General features: G+C 34.7%; 1 long non-coding RNA gene across 2 annotated transcripts in view; it reads right to left on the reverse strand.

Moving 5' to 3' along the window:
• The window catches only part of LOC117113750, a 22,560-nt gene extending 8,133 nt beyond the window's left edge, over nucleotides 1–14,427 (reverse strand). Inside the window, exons 1-2 of one of the 2 annotated variants that reach the window (XR_004446245.1) lie at nucleotides 14,299–14,427; nucleotides 926–1,144 (exon numbers count right to left, since the gene is read on the reverse strand). This is a non-coding gene — a long non-coding RNA (uncharacterized LOC117113750). Of the gene's footprint in view, nucleotides 1–925; nucleotides 1,264–14,298 lie in introns of those variants that run through there. The other variant, XR_004446246.1, reaches the window with a different exon arrangement.
• Between the last annotated feature and the right edge of the window lie 11,179 nt (nucleotides 14,428–25,606).

The following is a 25,606-nucleotide window of genomic DNA, read 5'->3' on the forward strand; positions in this document are numbered from 1 at the left end:
ACATATTTGTCACTTCATTAGTTATTGATTTTACTGATTTCTACCATAGCGACAAGTGGTAGGTATGTATAGAAATGCACATATAGGTTCAAGGATGATATTGATTTTTATTTCAAGGTTACCGCAAACATTTCAGTCTGTTGTCCATTTTTACGACCAGACTGAAAATGATCCAAACAATGCCGTTCTCTCTTCAGAACACTTCACTAGATAATAAAATAATAAATAAAATGAATGGCATTGTAGAGCAGGCCAAAATGACCTCGTAGGCCTGTTCAATGCCGCCTCCCCATTTTGTTAACTGAGCATTTTGAGCAGCCGGAGCCACAAAAGTGATGACTTATCAATGGAACGTCCTTCCATAAAAGATAGGTCTATAAGTAACATTATCTCTTAATTTGTTAGGTCTACCATCGAAATCTCTCCATGACCAACACAACAATATAGATCAGAAAATCAGAAGCTGATTTTAAATTTTGAAATTAGGCCTACAAAATTGAGGGGATAGAAATTGTATTCAACTTTAAGTTTGGGAACGCCATTTCTGGCCATTTAGATGTGCCAGCCATAACATTTCAGACCTCATCCCAAAAGATGGTAAGGGTGACGCAGTCTGAACCATCTCCAAATTCTCTCTCTGGATTCCCCCTCTTTGTCGAATTCTTGGGTCCGCCACTACAAATTGCTCACCAAGTATTCCTGTCTATTTATATGTACCATTTATATGTTCTATTTATATGTAATATTATTGTGTACCTTGTTATTAGAAGAACCCATGAATCGCTGAATTATTCATTTGACTGCTTATTTACATTGTTAAGTTATCAAATTTTAGAGAGGTAGAGGCCTACAGGTCAAAAGAAATATTCAGTTTCATCAATATAGACGTTTTACTACAAAAATATTTAAATTCGAAAATCCTTACCTTATCTCCAAATTATACATCGGAATTCAGTACGGTATTATTTCTGAATCAGTAAATATATGTAGGAACGGTTTGGCGTAGCGGTTGCGGTTCTGCTTCTGAACCTGAACCTTGTAGTCGGAGGTTCAATCTCTCGCTATGTATTTCGCTTGTGTCCTTATGCAAAGCACTTTACATATACTGTTGTCTCTCTCCACCGTGTAGTACAAGTGTAAATATCTGTAGGTTCAAACACAAAAATGAGTATGTGTTCCATGCGGGGTTAATAATGCTAAGCACAAAGAAGTCGACAATTATTACTATTGTAATAATTGTTTTCTCATTTTAATTCAATTGGAAGCTATTAGCTTACCTAATTAAATATACAAAGTAAGTAATCAAATATTGACTTTTATTATTCATGTATATTAACTCTACATAGAAAACCTTCAAAATTGCGGATTAATATTGCTGTATGACAATCCGCAAAAAGGTCATTATACTTTGCTATTTGTTTTACTGAAAATGTAAATGTATGCAGAGGTAATGTAAATGTGCCTGTATGCTTCAATGGAAATTGAGCAATATGATGATTATGAATATTTCGGCCCTGAACTTAGAATATTCGTAGCAAGAAGAGGCATGACATCAATAGAAGGCTTGTAAGACTGTGCTAATGTTTCGATTCGCAATGATGACTAGGTTCAGGTCTAAGTGATATTAGGCGCTCATTACTGATTAATTATTCCCTTATGAAACATCACATTTGACCAGTTTCATTACAATAATCTGTTTAGTCGGTGTATTGTCAAAAACATCGTAAATTGTGCATACTGAAATGGTGTTTTAGGTCAAAGCAACTTCCTGGTCAAACTTTCACCAGCCAATATTCAATTCAATTCAATTCAATTAAAAAATACTTTATTATCCAAAAGGAAATTCACTTGGTTATGGTACATATAAAATAATTAAAAATTAAAAATTATAAAACATTCAAACATTTAAGTACAGTACTGACATATGAAAGACAGTTGTTAAGAACAAGATCAAAAACATGCAAAATGAACAAAGAAAAAGGACAACACAAGGCTTTACATTAGGTTTTCTTTTCTTTTTTTAAATTTCTTATTTCTTTTTTTTCCTTTTTTTGTGAGAGGAGATATAATGAGGAATATTTGTGTGGTCAGATACGTGAAGTGAAACTGAGGGCTCACTATTATTAGCATGATGAAAGAAATAGCGTAGATCGGTGTAGGAATAGTATTGTTCAATAATGTGATACGTGACAAGTAATAACTCAAGATTTCAATTTAACATTATTTTGCTACAGCATATTATCATTGTTATTTTCAAAGACGTTATTTTAAATCAGCCAGAGGGTTACCGTATTTTATATCTTTGTCAGTATCCAGGAATTTGAAATAGAGAGGGCCCAAGCAGGGCTTTGGATGAGGGTCAAGACCACATCGGCACCACCATATGGCTGAGGTACAACATTTAATGGCTATGACACCTCTAAATATTTTCAATAGACACTCTCATGCTTAAATTTGAATTTAATTTTTTTCTCCATTTGTTAAAATGTTCTTTCGAACACTTGTGGTGGCCCCTCTCTTATAAGTACAGTACCGTACTGTATAACCTTTTCTGCGTTGTAACAACACTTAGATTATGAGTACTTCAACCTGCATGTAATTAAAAAATTGAAATGATTTTGTTTTTTTTTTTGTTATTTGACAATTTCTTGGCTATTTTTTTTTTTGGTTTTTTTTTTTTTTTTTTTTTTGATGGATGGATTACGGCTACCACTGTAATAAAAGTTATTCTGAATATAATAATACTTCTAAAACTATTCATATTAATAGGGCTAATAATAGGCCTATTGATGATTCCATCATCATCGTCATGATTAGATTATGATTAGGATAAGGATTGAGATGATCATCATGATGAGCATGATGTTGATGACAATGACGTAAGGGCTAGGCAACTGGTCAAGTTCAAACGAATATATTTAGGCCCACTCTCCTGATTAATTTTTATCCTTAACCTTTCAGTAAGATTCATCATGATGATGTGCACGGTACGTGAAAACAACACCAATGTATTTATTCTTCTTATCGAGTCACTACGTAGCTAGTGTGTATAATCTTGCTTACGTAGTGTGGTAGAAGTATTCGCCGGTAGGATTGATACCTAACATGGGACGCGACGTGTGTGCCCGGAGACTAGAGATGGACCAGTACACAGGGGTAGTCCCCTACACTTCTCGAATGATGTACTGGGTTCTTTAAAGTGCACACGAGTCAATTGTGTACACTGGACCTACGGGTTAGAGGGCACTCCGGCCTGCTTCAGGTTTTGAACCTTTACCTTTACATTATCCGAGAAGACTTGTTCCACCACCGGAACGATAGCCGTTCGAACCAGCGCCGATATTATGGCTGTATGTCACGGTTCCCCTGTCTTAATTGCTCTGCCAATCGACTCGCCTATGTATTTATATTGATTAAAACTTACGTATCATGTTTGATTAATTAATTTATTACTTACAATTGAATTTTTAACCTGGAATGAACTAAAACAAGAAACAATGGTATAATACAAATATATAATTATAATAATGCTACGCAGCAAACTTGATTTGATTTGAATACTAACAGCTACATCAGCATGTGCGTAAACATACATAAATGCATGAAAAAAGCATAATTATATCTAAAAGTAAATGTAATTATCAAATCGTCAGATGGGTGTTATCTCGCCGAACTCCCGCCGGCGAAGAGGATGTTTTTCCGTGATGAAAATCACGAGTTTTCTTGTTGGTAAATTGTGTCTTGGGCCTAGCTCTAAAGGTTTTTTGTTACTATCCCTTGCTGACGTTTGTTTAATGTCAAGTAGCAATCAGGATATTATTCGAGCACGAGATTAACGCTTCAACAACCAGTATTTACATTATGTGATGAAATAAATGCTATATAGGTGTATTTGTAAGGATATGTCTAAGTTTAAAATAAAATGTTAAAATATAAAACAAATATGCCTATTTGTATTAATGCATTCTAGTCACACTTTTGTGTAAAAAAACACATTTATTTTTTATACCAAGGCATACAATCTCACTTATTTAACTATATTTATTTACTGTATATACATTGGTCATATCTTTTTTTTTCATATTTATATTGGTTACATTTTGTTTTTCTTGTCATAGTTCCGATGTTTGTATATATTGTTGTATCTGTATGTATTGAAATGGTTAAACCCAAACAGAATTTCAGTATTTTGGACAATAAAATAATCTTGTTTTATTCTCTTAAATCTTAAAAGAATATTCCGTTATATAGTTTTTAAAATCAAAACTAGCAAAAACATTGTATTTTATTATTTAGCGTTTTTCTTTAATCTTTTCCTAACATTTTATTTTGGTAAAAACTGTTTTTGAGTGCAATGTATTTTTTAGAAAAATAAAATTAAACAACGGTAAACCTGTTTTTAAATTCAAATGATTGTTTTAGTATTTCAAATGATATTGATTGTTAAATATTTTTAAAAACCGAATGGTCAATTGATTAATCTCAGATAAGAAAGTATAATACATACTCCAAGTATTGAAATACTTGGCGTGTATTTCAATACTTAGAGTATGTATTATACTTTCCTAAATATTTTTAATGTTTCCAGATTGAAGTTTTATATAATGTATTGTAATTGATTTGATGAGGGCCTCTTCAATTCAGCTTCAAGTTGCTGAATTATAAATACAGTAGGTCTAATTACACAGTTACGGTATTTGGTATGATTTTTGATATGGAGATCTAAATGTCCCAACTTAGGTCTACTTCGTGTTTTATAGCATCAACAAAAATTGTCATCTATTCATTTCATTATAATGTTTAATATAATTTTGTAAAGATGATGTTGTAACCTTTGACTTACTACAATATTGAGACAAGCAAACTGAAATAATTGACAATGTCATTTATTATATGTATAGGCCTCCACTTATTATATGTAGGCCTATAGGCCCTATATCGTTATTAATTTACTGTTATCTATAATAATCATTACAATAACATTGTTATTATTTTACAGTATTCTGAAGATAATGAAGTCATACTTATATTAATTGCCTAGCTTACCGAACATTTTAGGAAAATGGGACATCAAATGAAAAGGCATAACATTATAATGGAAAGTTAAAATAATAAAAAAGCGACTCCGACCATATGTTAGACAAATATTATAATATAACATTCTAAAATTATATAAATTGTAAGGCAAATTTTTTAATACTCTGATTAATCGGCCATGTTTGTTTTGGTCAAAAGAAAAGGCATAATATTATAATGCAAAGTAAAAATAATTTAAAAAAAAAGCGACTCCGACCATATGTTAGACAAATATTATAATATAACATTCTGAAATTATATAAATTGTAAGGCAAATTTGTTAATACTCTGATTAATCGGCCATGTTTGTTTTGGTCATATAAAAAACATTATTCCGAATTACCACACTCTGGTTTTTGTAAACATTCGTTCTCAACGAAATCTATTTCACAAATCCGCAAAACATTATACTCAAATATGTAATCGTTCTTAACCAAACGTTCCAGTCTAAAACCGCCAAAATAGTGCAAAAAATGCGGTTGAATTTAGATAAAGAAAGTTTAAATGCACCGTAACAGTTAATTGTACCTCTGATAAATATTAACAGTTTTTTAATTTACAATTGTCTTGAAGGATTTTTTGCAGGAGTGGTCCTTGAATACAAATTTAAGCATTTATATGCATCAACTCTCCTTTTCTAAATAATACTAGATATTTTACCTATAGTATAGGCCTACGCCTATATTGATGGAACTATACTAGAGTATAGAAACTAAAAAAAAATATAACCGGTAGGTTTTCAAAACATTGGACCTAAAGCCATCTAAGACCATAGGCATGCGTGCCAAGGTACCCTGTGGAGATAGGCCCAACTTCAATCTTTCTTTCGTCAGATGAGTCTATAGACACCTTGAATTCATAAAGTGACCCTAATTTTCATTTTCATCTGTGTCGTCTGTTACTGTTTCACCTCCATTCGGTTATCTTCTTTTTCTGCTAAGATAGTATTTTTGAACATATTTGCTGTCGACAGGGTGAACAAGTGGTGAAGAAAACAATCGTTCTGTAGGCCTAATTGTATTATAGTACATCTGTCCCAAAATTCTACCGTTTTGGCCCTGGAGGCAATCCAATCAATATGGTCAACAAACACGAGTTTTGAATCGATAATATTGCCAAAGTCTTTCTGACTTTTAATGCCCTCAAGGAATTTCCCCTTAATCATATAATCAAAATCAATACTTCCTTTTTTTACGAGATCTTAAGGACATTGAAGCGTCATTTTTCCCCCGACCATGCTACTGATGAAGTCGATCGAGATCATCCTGACCAGTTCTCTTCAATTGTTCAAATTCTTATAAATTTTTAAGGTCCATCATCATGAATTTATATTACGTGAGTTCGTGAACACAAAGGGTATATCAATGGTGTAAATATTTAACAGCAGAAAGCATGTTAATCCTTTTTTTTTTAAATTGAATTATTGACTTTATTCAGTATCAGTAAATAGTAAAATACAAAGACAACGATGACAGGGAAAACAAGGACATGATACCAAGGATGACCCAAAAAAGGTAAAAAATAAACCTTATTTACGTTGGGGTCCTAACAGATTAAAAAAATGAGAATACAAACACTGGCGTAAAAAATAAGGAAGGTAAAAAAAAAACGGCAAAGACAAATAAAATTTAGTAAGAATGGATAATAAAAATACATTGAAATTTAAAAAAAATTGAGTTTGACAAGTTTTTTTTTTTCTTTTATTTTCTTTTTTTTTTTTGTTTTGTTTTGTTTTGTTTTGTTTTTTTTTGCTGTTGCTCTTCCTGTTGATGTGGTCTTTGTTATTGCCGTTGTATGGAGTGTGGTTGCCATTCCATTTGTTGTTTTGTTTTGCATTGTGTAGTCGATTTTTTGTAATGAAAAGGATAGGCCTATATTTGATTTTTTTTCCAGTTTTCTAACCTATTTTTGATATAGACCTATTTACGTAATTTAAATTTGTGCAAAATTGTAGTTATCAATGGATGGATGGATGAATTTATTCGGTGTGAACACTAAGTATATCCCACGAAAGTCTGAAGAAAACTCATTTCTAATGGAATAGGCCTAGGCCTACTTCTGGTCGTGATGGAGGAGTACACAATCACATGGACCAACGGCTTAATTCGTCTCATCCTAAAGACGGTGCGCTGTTGTAACTTGTATTTCTGCCCTCCAGATGAAACACACGGAGAGCAGCGATGGGAATCGAACCGGGGACCTAAAGACCTTCACGTTTCAGCGCACATATATGTGCTACCACCAGTTTAGCCGACTAAGCTAAGCTGCTCTCTGAAGCGCGATATTAAAAGAAATTTAACTAGAACACAAGATGCTACTTTGTCTTTTCCACCGAATGTCTATTATAGATTCCATTCTTGAGTGATAATGATAGGCCTACAGATTCCAGTCGGCGTCAGAAATAATATACAGATTGATAGAAATATCACACATATACAAGTAAATCGTATTATTACAAGGATCGAACCGACAGACGAAACCGAACAAACATATTCCTTAAAATGTTAATTGGCAAGAATTTCACATCGACCTGTTTCGTTATCAGTAGCAAATGATGAATAGAAATACAAACAATACCGCCAATGTTGTTATCAAATTTGCAATTAAAGCTTCCATTTGTAATAAGATATGATGCTACGGTTTTTAATCAGAGCATGTTAGTGGGATTATCTTTTTTGTTGTAACAAGAAGGCATGACTTACGTTTCTGAGACCTTTATATTACAAATTATATGACTTGGTGTCTGTTATAGAACTTTGTTTGTGTCCTCCACAATTGCACCAGTCATTAGCTGTTACTAGTTAATATCTAGTGAAATAAGTATTGTAGGCCTACTCTAGTGGAATAAATATTGTAGGCCTATAGTTTTCGTTACCGTGTTAGTGCACGGTTAACATCTATCAATATCTTTCGAAGCGAATAGATTTGAATTAAATTTAATACGTTGGAATTATTTAAAAGTTATCAGTGGCGTAACGAAGAAGGCCTGGGCCCTGGCTGACCTTTTAAGGCCTTACTATCCGGTGGTGTCCATGTAGAGAGCTCGGGGCGCAGGGCGAACCCATCCCCTCTATTCGGCATTTTTTTACCTTTAAGCACGTATTTTTGATGTTTTTAACATGTTCTACTCAAAAAGCCCCACGCGGCCGATTTGCAAAATGTAAATGCTTAACAACGTATGTGTTTTATGAAAAATATAATTTTATATTCCTTTATTATTTTAGAAGACAGTATAACTTTAAACTTGCTGTATTGTCAATCAAACTCGTTAATCAAAATGTACGGCTAAATATATGAGATATTTTATTGTCTGTTAAACTTTATGTGTAACAGCTGCATTCCTAATGAGTAGCATAATGGCTACATCATTTCCCCCTCCTTAAACAAGATGACCTTTACTTTTGACACATTTTAAATGTCATTCTGTACTTAATAATTTAACACTTTTTATTATTTAAAGGCCCTTTGCATACGCTTAGCATTGACTGACCTTTCGGTGACTACCCTTAGAAAAATGTCACATAGTTTACAAAGGGTGAAAACTGTTCACACAATGTTTGGTGACGCATACACTGTGCGTATACAGAATAAACACATAGACTTTAAAAGAGCGTGGATAATTTAAACGCAAAGCTCACGCAATTTTGTCCTCTCTTTGGTGACACGTTTAAAAGTTAAACGTATTTAGGCCGGCCAGGCCTAAGGTGTTTAGATTTCTGATGTGTTTAGCATTAATAATGTGCTTTTGTATTTGACATCATGATGTCAAATACCTAAGCACATTTAATTTTAAACACGTGAAGATCTTAAGCACATTGAGCTATGCCTAAACACGTTTACAGTTTTAAAATGTGTCAAAATTGCGTGGAGCTTTGCGTTTTAAGCCCTTAGTTTACACTATGACGATAACGATCAAAACGATAAAAAGCAATTGTTCATATAGAAAATAAAAGAAATAAGAGAGGTTTTCATACTAGCACGATTCAATAACGATTTATCGTGTATACGATAAAACATATTTTCACAAATGAAATCAAATGACGTCATAATCATGAGGAAACGATAAAATCGTAGCAGTAAAAACGATTTTATCTTTTTCCCATGATTATGACGTCATTTGATTTCATTTGTGAAATTATTTTTGTTATCGTATACACGATAAAGCTGTTTCGGTATCGGATCGTGCTAGTGTGAAAACTTCTCTTATTTTCTTTATATTTTCTATATGAACAATTGCTTTTTAGCTTTTATCGTTGATCGTTATCGTCATAGTGTAAACAGGCCTTATAATCTTCCGCGCTGTTTTTAGAGTGTAGACTGCTCTCGAGCGTTACACATAGGCCTAATAAATGTGAGCACTGAAGCAATTTAGAGCTGAAAAGAAATCTAGTGCAATACTAAAAAATAAATTAAATTAAATTAATTTAACACCAAACATTATTCAGAAGCTAATAAAATGATTGTGTTTCAAATTTTATGGAAATAAGACAGATATAGAAATAAACAATAATAATTTATATCAGAAACAACAAATAAAATGCAATAAAATCTGTTAGCACCGATGCCCATAGATAAACTAATATTTTCATATAATTTTAATTAAGTTTACCAATATCTAAGAGTCATCGTAACCATTTCAACTTCTGTAAGCCGGCCCTAGGATATAAATGTTATTTTAAAAGTTGTTAGTGTGGAAGTGGTTGCGAGCGATGGTTAACAGGACACTTTAATGCCATTTGGAGGGCACTTTATTATACACGCCTGTCTCTCTCAACACAAGAGTGTAAATTGGTAGTAGAATGCGAAAGTTATATCATGGACCTATTAATAATAGGTCCATGGTTCATATGAAAAATGATTGAATGTACGCTGATCCGAATAATTGTTAATGCATGACCAGCAATGGACCCTTCCACAAGCCCCGCCCCTTGGTTATTGTTGCTAAGGTCTTACATAACGACAGCGTTAAAACATACGCAAACACGTACACGTACGTTTATAGCACTGATCTCTACTATAATAGTAGAGCTAGAGATCAGTGGTTTGTAGGAGGACAATATGTGTGCTTGTTAGACGCGTGCGTATTCGTGGCCCTGTTCTGATTCGTCGGTTGTTAAGTTCGATTGACACCCTAGAAAGGTTCATACTCTCATCAGGTAGAGGGGAGGCTGCAAGTGTCTGGATAACAGTATGTAATGACCAGAGCAATAACAATGTGAAATGAAATGAGGCGTTCAGCGGAAATCGCTAGAAGTGCCAACAGTATGATAATGATAATAATGATGACGAGGAATGATGATGACGATGAATTAGATGAAGATGACGATAATGGCACTTGTGTCTATGATGATTATGTTGAAGATTAGCTAAATAACATACTGGCAAAATATCGATGTTGAGTTACAACAGATAGATTTTTAAAATAAATATATGGTTTAATAAATCATAGCGTTTGTGTAGTTGAATCGAGGGGTTGGTGATCGTCCCATAACATCAGGTTAGCAAGGGTGGCCCTTTCTGCTAAGCCCTGGCCATTGGAACGTCCTTCACAACGACAGAGTAAAGTAACGTATGTAAACTTGTATATGGGACATGTGCGTATTCCTGTCCATATTCTGATTTATCAGAAGTTCCAATTAAGGTACATTACTATGGCCAAGTTGTATCATGTTTTCGGTGGTGGGATTATTTGAGTTTGTGGCCAAGCAACTTTTTAAAATGTCAACGAAACTATGGAAATTAATACGACTAAACATAGGTACCGGTAGGTAAAGCCCGGATACTCCCTGTGCAGTAGTACTAGTAATACTCAGGACTAGCAATAACAATGTTTTAGTTACCATATGAGAGTTTCCTGTGTTAAAAACATGATTTACTATACTATACTTCTTTATAAAACATAACTTGTACTTTATAATATGAGAAATCTGTATAATATCGGAAAACACGAAAGTACTATGCTACTGCACTGTAATGCATAGGCCTATTTTAATACATTACTTAGATAGGCTTTTCTTTTTCCATCTTGATTTCAGAGGTCAAAAACATTTCTCAATTTTTTTTCAATCATATAGTAGTGTAGACAAGTCTTTTAAGAACATTTTGCTAGAAATTTTTTTTTGGATACGACGCCCTGTTATGGAGTTATGATTTTTTAAATAACATGATGTCAGAAAACCAGCCCAATTATCTTATTTCTGTTGGTTACGCACCGCTGATTCGCAATATTTGCCATCATTTCAAGATGTCTACCGATTCGTGAAAAAGGCTTTTCAGTTATTATAAATGTATACATTATTCTTTTATTCCAGTATTATAATTACCATTATTCATGCAATACCAGCGTAAAGAAAATGTTGCTACTGTACAAGAAGGGAATTATGTTTTTCAGTGGTATCGTATGCAAACTGCAGCCTATTCGCTGATGTTTACCTCGCCTCTAGGCCTAAGTAATTATCAATAAACAATATTAGTAGTCTAATTTGTGAGCATTTTAGAAAAAATAATAAGGAATATAGGTCTATTTAAATAGGCCTATAGTATATATTGAAAAACACAATGATGATGCGTTAAATGACAATCGCATTTGGTCACGTGATACCGTACATATTCAATCAGTTAAGCTCTGTCCACACTATTAAAATTTTCTTCGACAAAAAAAATCCTGTTGTATGCCCATATATAGTCATGATATGGCTATATATGGTCATGATATGATGTACTCATGACCATATTTAGGCATGGCACATTTTTTGGTCAAATAAAATTTGATAGCCTAAGGAAGCTTAATAGTAGTAGAATAAAGCTATTCGTTGGGAACAACTTTCATTCGATTTGATCTTCTTTTGCCAAACCCATCTCCAAGGAATGTACTTTCGCTACGTTTCCTATCATATTCACTCAAGTCAACATCACTAACTTTTGAATAAATAATTCCTCTTCAAATTTACGGTTGTCGTCCAATTTAATAATCACATCCTCCCCTAACACTTTTCTACCTCCTCTGAACCATGGCAATGTTCCCCTGCAACGATTAAAGTCTTCGCATCTTCCATTTCAAGCAGCAAGAACCTTTCGATTCATTCACTGTACACTCTTCCATTCACCCACTCTCACTCATAATTCAAAATTAATAAATTTTCTTCCCACACGACTGATTAAGCGAGCAACGTACTTGAAATACATACCCTTTCAAACACTCGTTCAAATTACAATAACTGTGTATGTGGGCATTTACTCTTTACCTCCGACGACCCTACCCAAAGCAGGCTTTTGCACTGTTTTCTTAAAGGTGATTATTATTATTATTATTATTATTATTATTATTATTATTATTATTATTATTATTATTATTATTATTATTACTGTATGTTAAGAGGATATTTGCCAAAGATAGCATAAATAATAATAATTGAAATTTGAAAGTAGAAAATTGAACAGGAAGTAAGAAAAGTCGTTAAATATCATCAACATAAGGATTGAACATGATATTAACTGAATTTCAATATCAACTGAAGTTTTATTATTCTTTATTTGTCCTAATTTTAATTGCAAATCGGAAATTTGGTCTGGGACGCCGGGGACGGACTCACGGCGCCCGCAGTGCGCGCGCCACCCATAAGACCACAACATATAACCGGGGAGCAGTCATATTAATGCTCAATAGCGGACATAAAAAACTTGTCCTTAACAGACCTAAGTCCCAATATGAGGGTTATCATCCAGGAGCCAAGCGATCAACTACATTCAAGTAACACCCGAAGCTGGCCGGTTTTGAACCGGTGTCTTTAGCACAAGAAGCATGAGGGATACCTCTCAGCCAACTGATCAGCTCAATAGTGCATCCTTAAGCGATGCGAGTGAATATGATGGGTAAATATACGTGGTTTCAAAATAGATGGAAGAAGACTAAGTTCATCCACCCCTCAAACGGTATTCTGCAGTCTACTAGACAAGTGACAATTTTGAATTATGGAATAGAGATTACCAACAATTCCGAAATGTTGTAAGCATGGATTTGTGAAATATTGAACATTGCATTGTCAATATGATTTCGTCACGAAGCAATAGCATAATAGGATATAATAATATCAATCACCATACACTTCTATAATTAAATACAATAAAGATATAATAAATAAAACTATCAACCTTAGAGATATTTAAAAGAGAATATCAACATTTCGATCTATTGCAATGAGCCTATATAAAATATGCATAAAAATTGACATTATTTTTACGTTTTTTTTGCGTATAATTATGTAATATTGCATTAAATTAAAAAAAAGTCAGATGCTTGATAGTTAGGTATTTATAAAGTTTATAAGCATATTACATTGACTTTATGTGCAAGAATGAGGAAAACAAGAAGAAAATATATAGAAAAAACTAAACGAAATAAATGTGTTTCGAGTCTTGACTTAAAAATATAAAAGGATGGGAATTCGCTGATGGTTGTTAATATGTTTAGTACCATATTATAACAGTGTTTAAGTAGCAATAAAATGCACATTTCTTGTAAAATCGTTTGTATAGAATTGTATAGATGCTTGAATTTTGATGAATTGTGACGTACTGCTCTAACCTCAGAATCCACCCTTGTATCAGTGATTTGCGTAAGCAATTGCTTCAAGTGAGTTGATACAGGGTGCAAGTATAGTTATAATACACTGTTTATAATGTCAGGTAATTTGTATCATTAGAGGGACAGTTCTACCAGAGTTGTGAAAATATATATATTTTCTTACGTATTTGCTTGTTGGATTGTGCAATTTAGTTTTAACTACGAAAGTATATGCGGCAATTTTGTATAATTTTATCAATTATAATTGTTTTTAAATAAAATATAATATCCAAGGGAGAAGTAATGAAGATGATGACGTTATCTTCATTCGCGTTCAAGTTTAATCCACAGGTACAGTACATGCGCGTATATAATACATCCTTACGCGATGCGAGCGAAGCTACTTGCGCTGCATCGCAACCAATAAAGGTGGAGGAAATCAGGATCGTTAATAGCAACATACTATGACGTCAGATCGATTATGAGAAAGACAATAAAAGTACAGTTGATACCTTCGGTTAATGTTTGCGACATATTGTTATGTTTTTTTCTGCAGCTGTTCAAAACTATCATGATTAGCATTAAATTTAATTGGCTTTATACATTTCTCCGTTATATATGACAAACATGTATAATTTGATCCAGTGACCGATATTTACCTTCCGTGACTACAGTACAAGAAACGAAACATACGCCTTCTCTAAAAGATATGAATGGGAGCACACATGACAATTGCAGCCGTCATCCCCTGAGGTCTATCTATCTTTAACAAAATCATCAGTGACGTCGTTGAACTTACCATTAATGGGATATATGGCAAGTCAATGAGAGTCTAGCGGAGGGAGGAAAGTTCACCGGTTGACAGCTCTGACGTCATATTTACGCGTGACATCACAGTAGCTCTTAGCTCGCGTCCCGTCATTGGTAATTTTCGTAGAATTTCTAAGGGCATCGACTGTTGGGTAACGTAATAGGCATGATCGATTATACTTGAACAGATGCCAATTTGTATCGTAGTATACAAACAAATTCCAATGAACTCCGGTCGTGTGTACTTTGTAGTACACCGTAGGCCTAATAGCTTTCAAACTGTCATGTAGTTGCATGCACCGAATGTCATTCAGTTAGCTTTTAAAATGTATGACATCAACGACCTGCATTTTATTCAGCCACATCACCGGACAGATAGTTCAGGATGTTGACATTCAAATTGGCATGATTATAAATTTAACTAGGCCTATAACATTTTTGGAGGCTTCAGTGCGGCTCTTATACGAGAGCGGCGCTTATTCGAGAGCGGCACTTATAAAAAAAAAAAAAATATTGGCGTAGAGCGCTTTCCATGCCCGTTCCCATGTTACCTATTTAATTCACATATTCCCATAATTCAGTAGGCCTATCATAGGTCCTATCATTGTAAACAAACGTTTTTAAAGAAATGTTTGTGTCTTCAATATTTTAGTTATTCATTTTAACATTTTATACATTGTATTTAAAACTTTGTTTCATTACACACAGGGTAATATTATATACTCTCGATTAAGCGCCGAGGCGCTTATTCGAGAAAGGCGCTTAACGAAAAAATAAAAAACACGTTTGGTGCGGCGCTTATTCGAGAGCGGCGCTTATTTGCTTATTTGAGCTTTTATGGTAAGCTTAAAACACTTGTTTTCTATGATGCCCGGAAATGCACTATTCTGCATAAGTAATTCTACTACAGATAGTTTAAAAACGAATTGCACAAAGTTTCAATAGTTTCATTCAAGATTTGTATCACACGATGGTAACAACTGCAACATATCCACAGTGTTAACAACAAGAACTTTTATCTTTTGTTTAATTAGCAAACGTTTAAATCACCTTAAAAACTGTGTTACTGACAACTTGATAATCTATAAACTATTCTGAACGTTATCAATTGATCTCTAATGTTTTCACCGCCGCCGTCATTATTATCATCATTAGCATAGCCATCATTATCAGCCATTATCATACTTCTTCTTATTCTCCCTCTTCTTCATCATCATGATCATCAGCATTTATATCATCATCATAATTTTCGTCATCGCCGCCATCATAATAAACAACATCATCGTCACTATTTTCATAAACAATCCTACATCTTCATCAACATCATCATCATCATCATTAACAACAAAAAAACATCAACAACGTCATTATCAATACCAAGCCCCAATATTATCAACATATCCTAAATTATCACAAACCTCATTGGTGTTTTGGCCAGACAGCGCATTGCTGTGAGGGGTTCGCCACTCCTCCCGCGCAAGTATGTTTACAAATAATTATCTTCATTATAGTATACACAAGTACTCTTTAAAGTGGGGTATGTTTTCTTTAGTTGGACGGAAATTAGATTTACTCTGCAAAACCAACATTAGATAGTCGCATTTAATATATGAAATACTTACAATATCTATCTCCGGCTGGTAAAAATGTAGAGGGCGTTTTGTACGAATTTTGAAGATCCATTTACATCGAGAACATTTAGGATAGGCGTACATTTCAGAATGGCGTACCATGAATAAAGTTTCGTAAATGCTCGAATAGGCGCCGCGGCGCTTATAACATTTTTGGGAGGCTTCAGTGCGGCGCTTATTTGAGAGCGGCGCTTATAAAAACAAATTGGCGAGGCACTTTCCATATCCGTTCCCATGTTACCTATTTCACGTATTCCCGTAGTCTATTGTAGGTCTTATCATCAAAAATAAACGTTTATAAAGAAATGCTTGCCTTCATTGTATTATTTGTTAATTTTAACACTGTCATTGTATTTAAAACCCTGTTTCTCAAAGTGTTTCTACACACAGCATAATATCTGTCTCTTATACACATCTAGATGTGTATAAGAGACAGTATTAATGCTCAATAGCGGACATAAAAAATGTATCTTTCATACGGACACTATACTTTATCAAAAGCATGTGGGGCTACAGCGAACATTGAACATATAATAGAGGAAAAAAATGAATGAGATAACCAAATCGACCAACGTAGAATATCCATTAGCAATAGACCTAATAACTAATATTTAAATTTCAAATCTATACATCAACATGTACAAGTATATTATTACTTAAATAGTGTTGAAAACGCGGCTAACATCAAAGGGGGATGTTACCTTTTAAACTCACTAGAAATTCCTGTCATCTCGTCATTGATTATGTTTTTGTTTAAAGACCAAAATGTCCATTAAGAAAATTGATGAAGTAACGATAACGAATCGACGCGTAGACATTATGAAGCAAAGAAAATGTTGTTGAAAGTCATAATGAAGACCGGGAACTGCCAGGATTAAGACGGGCCAATGAATATAAACGATTACATGATCAAATAACACTGGTTACAAATAGGAGAGATGACTGTTAATTGATAGACCGTTCTATTTGTATTCTGTTTGTCTACCAGAAGACATAATTTTTATCATATTATATCCTTATTTATTATCCGGGAGCATGCCGATTGCGCCGGGGACAGCTACGCAGTGCAACGATTGCAGTAAAAAAAAATTTAAAAACAATCTGTAGCGACAGACGTGTACCGATTGTATGGTACTGTATTTTAAGATTCTTTATAGGGGTGACTCCTCAGCTAGGCTGATGTTCGAGGGCCCTCTAAATGTACGGTAAGACTTCTTTTAAGAAAAATAAAAGAAAAAAAACGAATAGGAAGGGGTTCGATGATCAGTTGAGGGGCGGGAGGGGAGACTGGGGAGGGGAGAGAGGGGGGGGGGCGTTCCCCCACGCCCTAGATACGCCACTGAATAGGAAGAAGAATATGATATTGAAGATGAAAAAGATAATGAATAAGCACGTATACGTATACAACCTTGCTCAGTTTAAAGATACATTAAATATAGGCCCTAGGCCTAAATAATTAATTCAAGACAAATTTAAAATGTCTCTAGGAACTTCATGTCTGAATCCCCATATGACATTCTAAAGACGGAACCGTTGGCTTATACGAATACAATTAAATCCTGGGAACCTTACATTACATCACCGCATATAGGCTTAATAATTAGAAAAGTTAAGATCGAGTGCCGTGTTTGAAGTTAATTAAATCATGACGTCCTAATTAGACAATCACGCGTCGTTTACAAATACCAACTGTACTCTTTGTGTTGCGTTGAGGTTTGCACTTTCAAAAGTGTCTTTAAAACATGTACCTTATGGATATCTACCAGGGGTGGCGCCAGCGGGGGAGCCGGGGGCCACAGCCCCCCCTCATCGGGGAGTGCTTCCCCTCTCCCCCGTCGGGGAGAAAAAGCACAATTCGTCGGAGAGAAAAAAAATAATATGTATTTTCTACATATTAGTAGACTCTAAAATCGATTAAATAAGCCCTTGAAACCCCTAAATTGTTAAAATTTCCAATATACCACTTTCGAAACATTTTAATCAAAGCTCGACCACGCCCACATCGCTTTCGTCGCTGAAATCTGACCCCTCGTCGGGGGAATCGGCCCCCCCGGCTGGGACCTCGCCCCCCCCCCCCCGTCGGGAAAATCCTGGCGCCACCCCTGATATCTACCGATGTCGTAATTTAATGGATTACATTACGCGTTTGAACGTGCGCGACAAGACTAGCTCCTTGTTTGTAGAAGTAGGTCACGCCAGTCGACGTACTATATGAGTGATGGCGAATGTTACACCTTGTGCATGATATTACCCAAATCCAGTGACCATGGAACTTTGCGAGAACTTTTCATGCCTTGGCATTGTTTTAATTATTCGTTTGGCAATTAAATCGGATATATGTGTTATGGTGCCGATAGTTAATGAGTATAGACCTATAATACTGTACGTATAGCAACTTTACGGGCACAAAGCGTCCTGATACAATAAACAATAAAATATATTGTCTTTTGCAATATCCCACCTGCAGCCTCTAAGTGAAACCAACTTGCTTTCCAGTTAAGAGCGGCTACGCGATATTCTGAAGCCATGCTGTGATTTTTTTTAATTTCTGTTATTTCAATAGATGTAGGACTGATTTGCTACTAGTTTAGAATTTACAATTTTATTTTGTAATCATCCATGGACAATATTTAGGCCTAGGGCAGAAACTCAATCACACCCTATACCAGACACATTTTCGGTTAACTCTAGGCCTACTATAACACCCTCCTATAGGCCTAATACTTTACACCTCTGGGTGGCACAATAGTACAGTACTTTCCCCAATAGTACCCATTTATGCTTCCCTGTGGATATGTGCTCTGCCCCAGGGACTGTACAGTACCGATCGCAGCCAGTGCACTTCGTCGGACTCGGTGCCCGCACGAAGACTGCTGGCGGTGGACGCGGGCAAAATTAGCCCGCGGTGCCCGCGGGCTAGATTTTCATTGACATTTTATAAGTAGGCCTATAAGATTTGGAAATCACGATTTATCAATTAGAAACACATCACTCTATATGTGCATATATTATGCTTCCATGATTGAATTATAAAAATATGATATCATTTAGAATCAGAATATATTAACCCTTCAGGCTTTCAGAAGTGTGTTATATAGATAGTACAATTCCTCATGTTCATCGTTAAAGTACGGGTTTAAATAAAGTTAATTATACTATATAGATTTTCCAGGCAGAATTTGTGAGGTCATTAACAGTAACATCTTATATTTTTACATCACGGGCTATTTCATCTATATCTCCCAATTATCAATCCCCTCCCAAGGGGTAATTTTATTAGTGTAAAGTCGCCTCGGTCGTCCCTTGTGTCTAGTTTTTGCTATCATTCCCGATAACTTACAAATAACTTTAGGCCCTAGATAGACTTTGACTGATCTCGTTATGCCTGAGAATATTACAGTACGTAGTTTCCACTTACGTGATACTGCCTGCAGGTTCTGTTTTTATTATTTTTATAAGTATTAACTATAGTATAGGCCTAGATATCATAACAGAGATATTTCGCTAAGCAACTCAGTTGTAATAATTAATACATAACAAAATTTACATAAAATGGCGTTCTTTAAAACTAAGATATATGCTTGGACTTATAAGGCTATATTTATACCATTTATTTTTTCCCCATTAAATATTACTATACCATAATGTACAAAACAATGACTCAAAATGCACTCTTATGTCTATATAAAATCTCTGCTTAGATCAAAAAAAAAAATCAAAAAGAAAAAATTTCTTCTCATATTAAAACTTACTTACTTACTTAGTCCTCTTCATCCCCTTTGGGACATAAGGCTGCAACAAAGTTCCTCCACACCAGTTTATCCTTGGCCATCTTCTCTGCTGATTCCTATTTCAGATTCTCAGTTTCTAATTCAGCCATAATTATTCTTCGCCATGTAGTTTTTGGTCTGCCCCTATTTATTTTCCCTTGTGGAGTCCATCTGAGTGCTACTTTTGGGATATGATATGATGTTGTGTCATTCTGAGAACATGGCCCAACCACCTCATTCTTCGGCGTCGTATTTCTGTTACAATGTTTTCTTATGTAGGTCATTATTGGATATAACCACTGGCCAGAATATTGTTCAAATCTTCCTGAGACAGCCATTATGAAATGATGATAGCATTTGCATGTCGGATATAGTTACCCGCCAGCACTCAGAGCCATAGAGAAGGATAGCTCTCACAATGCTGTTATACAATTTCACTTTTGTTTTTTTAATCGGAATTGTTGAGATCTCCAAATTGACTGCTGTTTGATAAATATATTCCTTGCTTTGTTGATTCGAGATTTGATGTCTTTGTTGGTACTGTCCTTTATGCTTACATTGCTACCCAGATATGTGAAATCGTCAACTTCATGAACATGCTTACCGTAAATTGTTAAAGGATTTTGATTGGTTGTGTTCATCTTAAAACATTTTGTTTTGTTTTCATTGATTTTCAGGCCTGTTTGTTCTGCAAATCTGCAGAATCTGAATGTTTTCTCTTGTGTGCCATTATGCTTCGTAGACAAAAGTACAATGTCATCAGCGAAATCAAGATTCTCAAGCTTAAAAAAAAAGTGTCCACTGGATGCCTCTTGGGGAATCTGCAGTTGTATTTCGCATTACCCAGTCAATTGCCATCAGAAAGAGCATCGGAGACAGTATGCAACCCTGCCGAACCTCTGATTCAACTTTGAACCAGTCGGAAAGACCATTGTTGTCAATGACGCTACATTCAAAGTGCTTGTAGAAACTCTTAATAAGCTGTACTAGTTTCGATGGAATACCGTACGAACTTACAATTCTCCAGAGACTGTCGCGGTGTATCTATCGAATGCCTTCCGAAAATCGACGAAAAGTAAATGCAGGGGTACGTTCCATTCAAGGCACTGCTCCATGATATTGCGCAGAGTGAAGATTCGGTCGATGCATCCTCTTTCCCTTCTTAAGTCAGCTTGCTCTGGTCGCAACTTAGTGTCAATAGCTGACTCAATTTGTGAATACAAGATCTTGCAGAAAACTGTCCTAGGGACTGATAAAAGAGTGATGCCACGCCAATTGTCACAGTTGGTTAGATCCCCTTTTTGGGTAATTTACCAATTAGACCTTTATTCCAATCATCAGGGATTGTACCATTTTACCAAATACAGGTAAAGAGATCAGTGAGAACAAAATTGGCAGTAATTATATCGGCTTTCAGGATTTCAGCCTGAATAAAATCTACGCCTGCGGCTTTATCACCTTTTAAACCTAGAATGGCTTGCTTGACTTCTTCCTCGGTTGCCGGCTCAGTGTCTATGTCTAGATATGATCTGGAAGGTTGAGGGTATTAAAACTTAAATAATGATGAAATAACATGAAATAAAACAGTTTTGTGATTTAGTAGTGATTTGAAAAAAATAATAAGATAAAGATTGTCACTCGAAACTACGAAGTACAACAAACTATAAATAATGAATACAAAATAAATGTGTTACAGGCTAAACATTTATAATAGGGAGTTATCGCAACCTTATGAAAACGATAACGAATATACGAATACGTCATCTTCATTATCGTCATTCTTGAAAATACATATAAGAGCTGAATACGAGTGATCGTTGATTCGTGTAAAGGTATGTATGGCCATACGTTGTGACAGATACGCTACTATAGGAGATGTATTGACTAAATATTTGATGACGTAGCCGTATTGGTTATCTTTTCATAAGCTTGCGAAACCTCCTTATTAATAATGTCAGTCAGTTTATCATAGGTAACAGGAAGCTCACATACAATTACTCCAATCATTGAAACAAAACTGCGATGAAACATTCAGCTTTCTTGGTGAGTATAATATAACATGTCAGCTATTATATATAGCTAACTAAGCTATATACCGTATTTATTTGAATAACCGCCCGGGGTGTTTATTGTTGAGAAGGGTGATCAATTAAAACAATTACCATTAAAGCATCTTAACTAAAAAAAACTGAATATCTTATATTATTTATCTTAAAGAATAAAAACCTTTAAGTAAAGAATAAAAATGTGCTAAGTATACTCCAATAAACGCACCCTAATTTCACTTTAAATGTGAAATTACACCACATAATGACTGTCATAACGTGTTATCGTGTAATCATAAAGACCGATTGATCTTAACGAGGTTAGAAAAAATGAAATTTCACGCATGGGCGCAGATCATGGGGTGGGGGAGACGGGGACACATCCCACATATATTTAAGGGGGTTGGTCCCGCCACTTTTCGGCGGAAATGTGCTTTCATAAGTCAAAAAAATGCCTGAAAATTGTTGAAATGAACTGCATAAATGACCCAAGTTTTAACAAAAGAGCCCTCTACAACAAGAATACATCTTTTTATACCAAGATACTGGTATCTCTGTCCACAAATATATATAAAAAAATACCTATACACGACTTGAGTGCGCGTGCCTTTATTATAGTTTGAGAAGCATGAGAAAAAAAAGCGTGTAAAGATAAGATTGGTTTCGGCACATGAAGTACGGTAGGTAAAGTAAACATCAGTGACAATTGAGTTTTATTTTCTATGGTGCATCACAGAGATTAATTACATCTCTATGATTGCCGAAAATCCCTAATAAAAGATTTGTTGGCACTTCATTTTGACTATAATGGTGTCATTTCCGGCCAACTAGAAGTACTATTTTACACAAATTTTCGCTCCTCAGCCCAAACCATGGTGGGCTGAGATGGATGACGTGTGGACTCACTGCTTTAAGTGGTGAAGTGAAGACATCACAGACAATGTTTTAAAGGATATTTTCAATGGTACATCACATAGATTATTTAGATCTCTATGGTTGCCGAAAATCGCTGATAAAAGATCATGAGAACTTTGTTGGCGCTTAATTTTGAGTATTTTGGTGATGTGATGATGATTAATTTCTCTAAGAGTGTCATTTCCGGCCATCTAGACAATTTACCAAAATTTTCGCGCCTCAGCCCCAACCATGGTGGGGTTGAGATAGGTGTGGACTCACAGCTTTAAGTAGGTAAAGTAAAGTCAATACATAAAAGACAATGTTTTAAAGTTTTATTTTCTATGGTACATCACAGAGATTATTTAGATCGCTATGACTGTCGAACATTCTAGATAAAAGATCGTGAGAAATATGTTAGCGCTTAATTTTGATGATTATAAGGGTGATGTGATGATGATATAAGAGTGTCATTCCCGATCATCCAGAGATTACTATGTCCTCAAATGTTCACATCCCAGCCCCAACCGTGGTGGGACTGAGGTGAGTGTGGTCTCACGGAATGTCCCCCACCTTTCAAAACAGATCTGCACCCTTGATTCTATTACAGTACAGCATTAATAGAATGTGATGAGAATGATTTTACTTCTATTAGTTTTGTTTACACACATTAGGGGCGTTTAGTTGATGAAAAAATAAACGCATCGGGGCGTTTATTCGAGGGAGGCGTTTATTCCAAATGAGGCTCTGGAGGGGGTGTTCATTCGATGGGGTTGCTTATACAAAGAAGGCGTTTATTTGAATAACTACGGTATCTACTTAATCATCAAAACTGGTAGGCACGCATCCCATTTATACTCTTGGGTAGACAGCGTAGGAGAGGACAAGTGGATAAAGTACCTGCCCCTGCTCCATAGTAAGGGGCGAAAGTGGGAATCGAGCCTCTTTGTTGAAAGGCGTTTCCAATTTAGACTCTTCGTTATGAGGGAGGTGTTGGCATTTTAGATACAAGACGATCATCAACTGTAATATTATTCAGCCCAAATCTCAATTGTGCACCTTAGATACATAATCATTACGGTAGCTAATTAGGCGATATAGTACGCCAAGTATTTCAACCATGAAGGACCGAACAATCTGGCCTTCGCTAATTTCGAATGCAACAGACATTATGTGAAAAATGCGCCTGTCTGGTGATGGATTAGTCGTTATAATTATTAATTTATATGCATTAATGAAGGTAAATTACAAATAATGATGATAATGATTGTACGTGATCCAACCGTCAGATATCGTTGTGGCTTAGATGGTCGTCCTATTTTAAGACGCAGTCACACATGTCTACCACTACACACGTAAAATGGGTCAGAGGGCGCACATAATAGAATATTTTTTAAAGTAGTAATAAAAATATATGTTGTTAAATAAAGATAATTTAATGATTTAAACGAATTTTGCTATAATTGTTGTTGTTTGGTAATACAATACAAAAAATAGCCATCTTATGTACAGTTTTCCTTATGTTAATAGGCATCGACAATCAGTACAATACATTTATATTTGATTTAATTATGTGGATGAAAGTTCATCTCCATATCCACGTTCAGTTTAGACCGGTAGATATCAACAGAGCGAATATTTTGCTGGTATTTAAGACTTCCATGCTTATGCATGAAAAGTACACCGGTACATTATCATTCCCATATGATAGTCCTATCAGATGTGTATAAGAGACAGGTACAGCATTAATAGAATGTGATGAGAATGATTTTACTTCTATTAGTTTTGTTTACACACATGTCCACGTGTGTTCAAATATAATAAAACAAAACGATACAAAAACTCTGAGTTAGTAGATTAAAATATTTTGTTTACTGTCTGACTCAGTGCTTTTACCACATTTTTTGTTATATATATAATATATAGATATATATACGCTATATACATATATATACATATATAGGCCTATATATATGTATATGTATGTAAGAATTCACATGTTTCAGCTTAAGTTCACGCTGGCATGTTAGGACATGAATGTATTAAGAATTACCGAGAATTATCTGACATTTTCAACACATGCGTTCGCATCATTTTTATGCCAATGAATTGAAGGGCAGAGTTAGTTGTCACAATTTAATTTGTTTCACACCCTGAAAAAATGGTTAAAACACTGTTTTAAGCATTTGAAGATTCATAGTACAGTATCTTGCTCCCGACCAAAATAAACGGTTTAATAATTTATTTAACAGTTCAGCACAATACTTGTTGGATATGCAGGAATTGTACTACATGATGTGTTATAGTTTGATAGTACCTATAATTTCTGAAATAGAGCGATTTATACGTATAATAAATAATAATTCACAAGTAGATTTCATTGCTATGCGTAATTCAGAACACTAAATTGTCAGTGTTACTGTATATCGCATCTCGTCTTATTTTTTTCTTCGCATTATGACCTGGGTAATACCAGCTCTCTTGAAGTGCTACAGTACGATTAGAATCAACGAAAGAATATGAATATGATGTTTGTAGATAAAATTATCTTTGTACTGCTTAAACATATACTGACATAATATATTCGAATAACTGATTTATCATACTTAAATAATATATAATGACAATACCTACTAAATTCACAGAAATCTCAAATAGAACGTCAAAGAAACATTATGATATGAACTGTCTATTTTGACGATGAAATATCAACAGGTAAATGAATGTTCAAGGAAATGACAATTTTAAGCAAGAATGAACGATTGATTAATTAATTAATTGAATTTATTTGATGTTTGACATATACACATACCTGTA

Source organism: Anneissia japonica, unplaced genomic scaffold (assembly GCF_011630105.1).
Source record: "Anneissia japonica isolate Jap-2015-1 unplaced genomic scaffold, ASM1163010v1 scaffold718_len1063573_cov188, whole genome shotgun sequence".
Taxonomy (NCBI): domain Eukaryota; kingdom Metazoa; phylum Echinodermata; class Crinoidea; order Comatulida; family Comatulidae; genus Anneissia; species Anneissia japonica.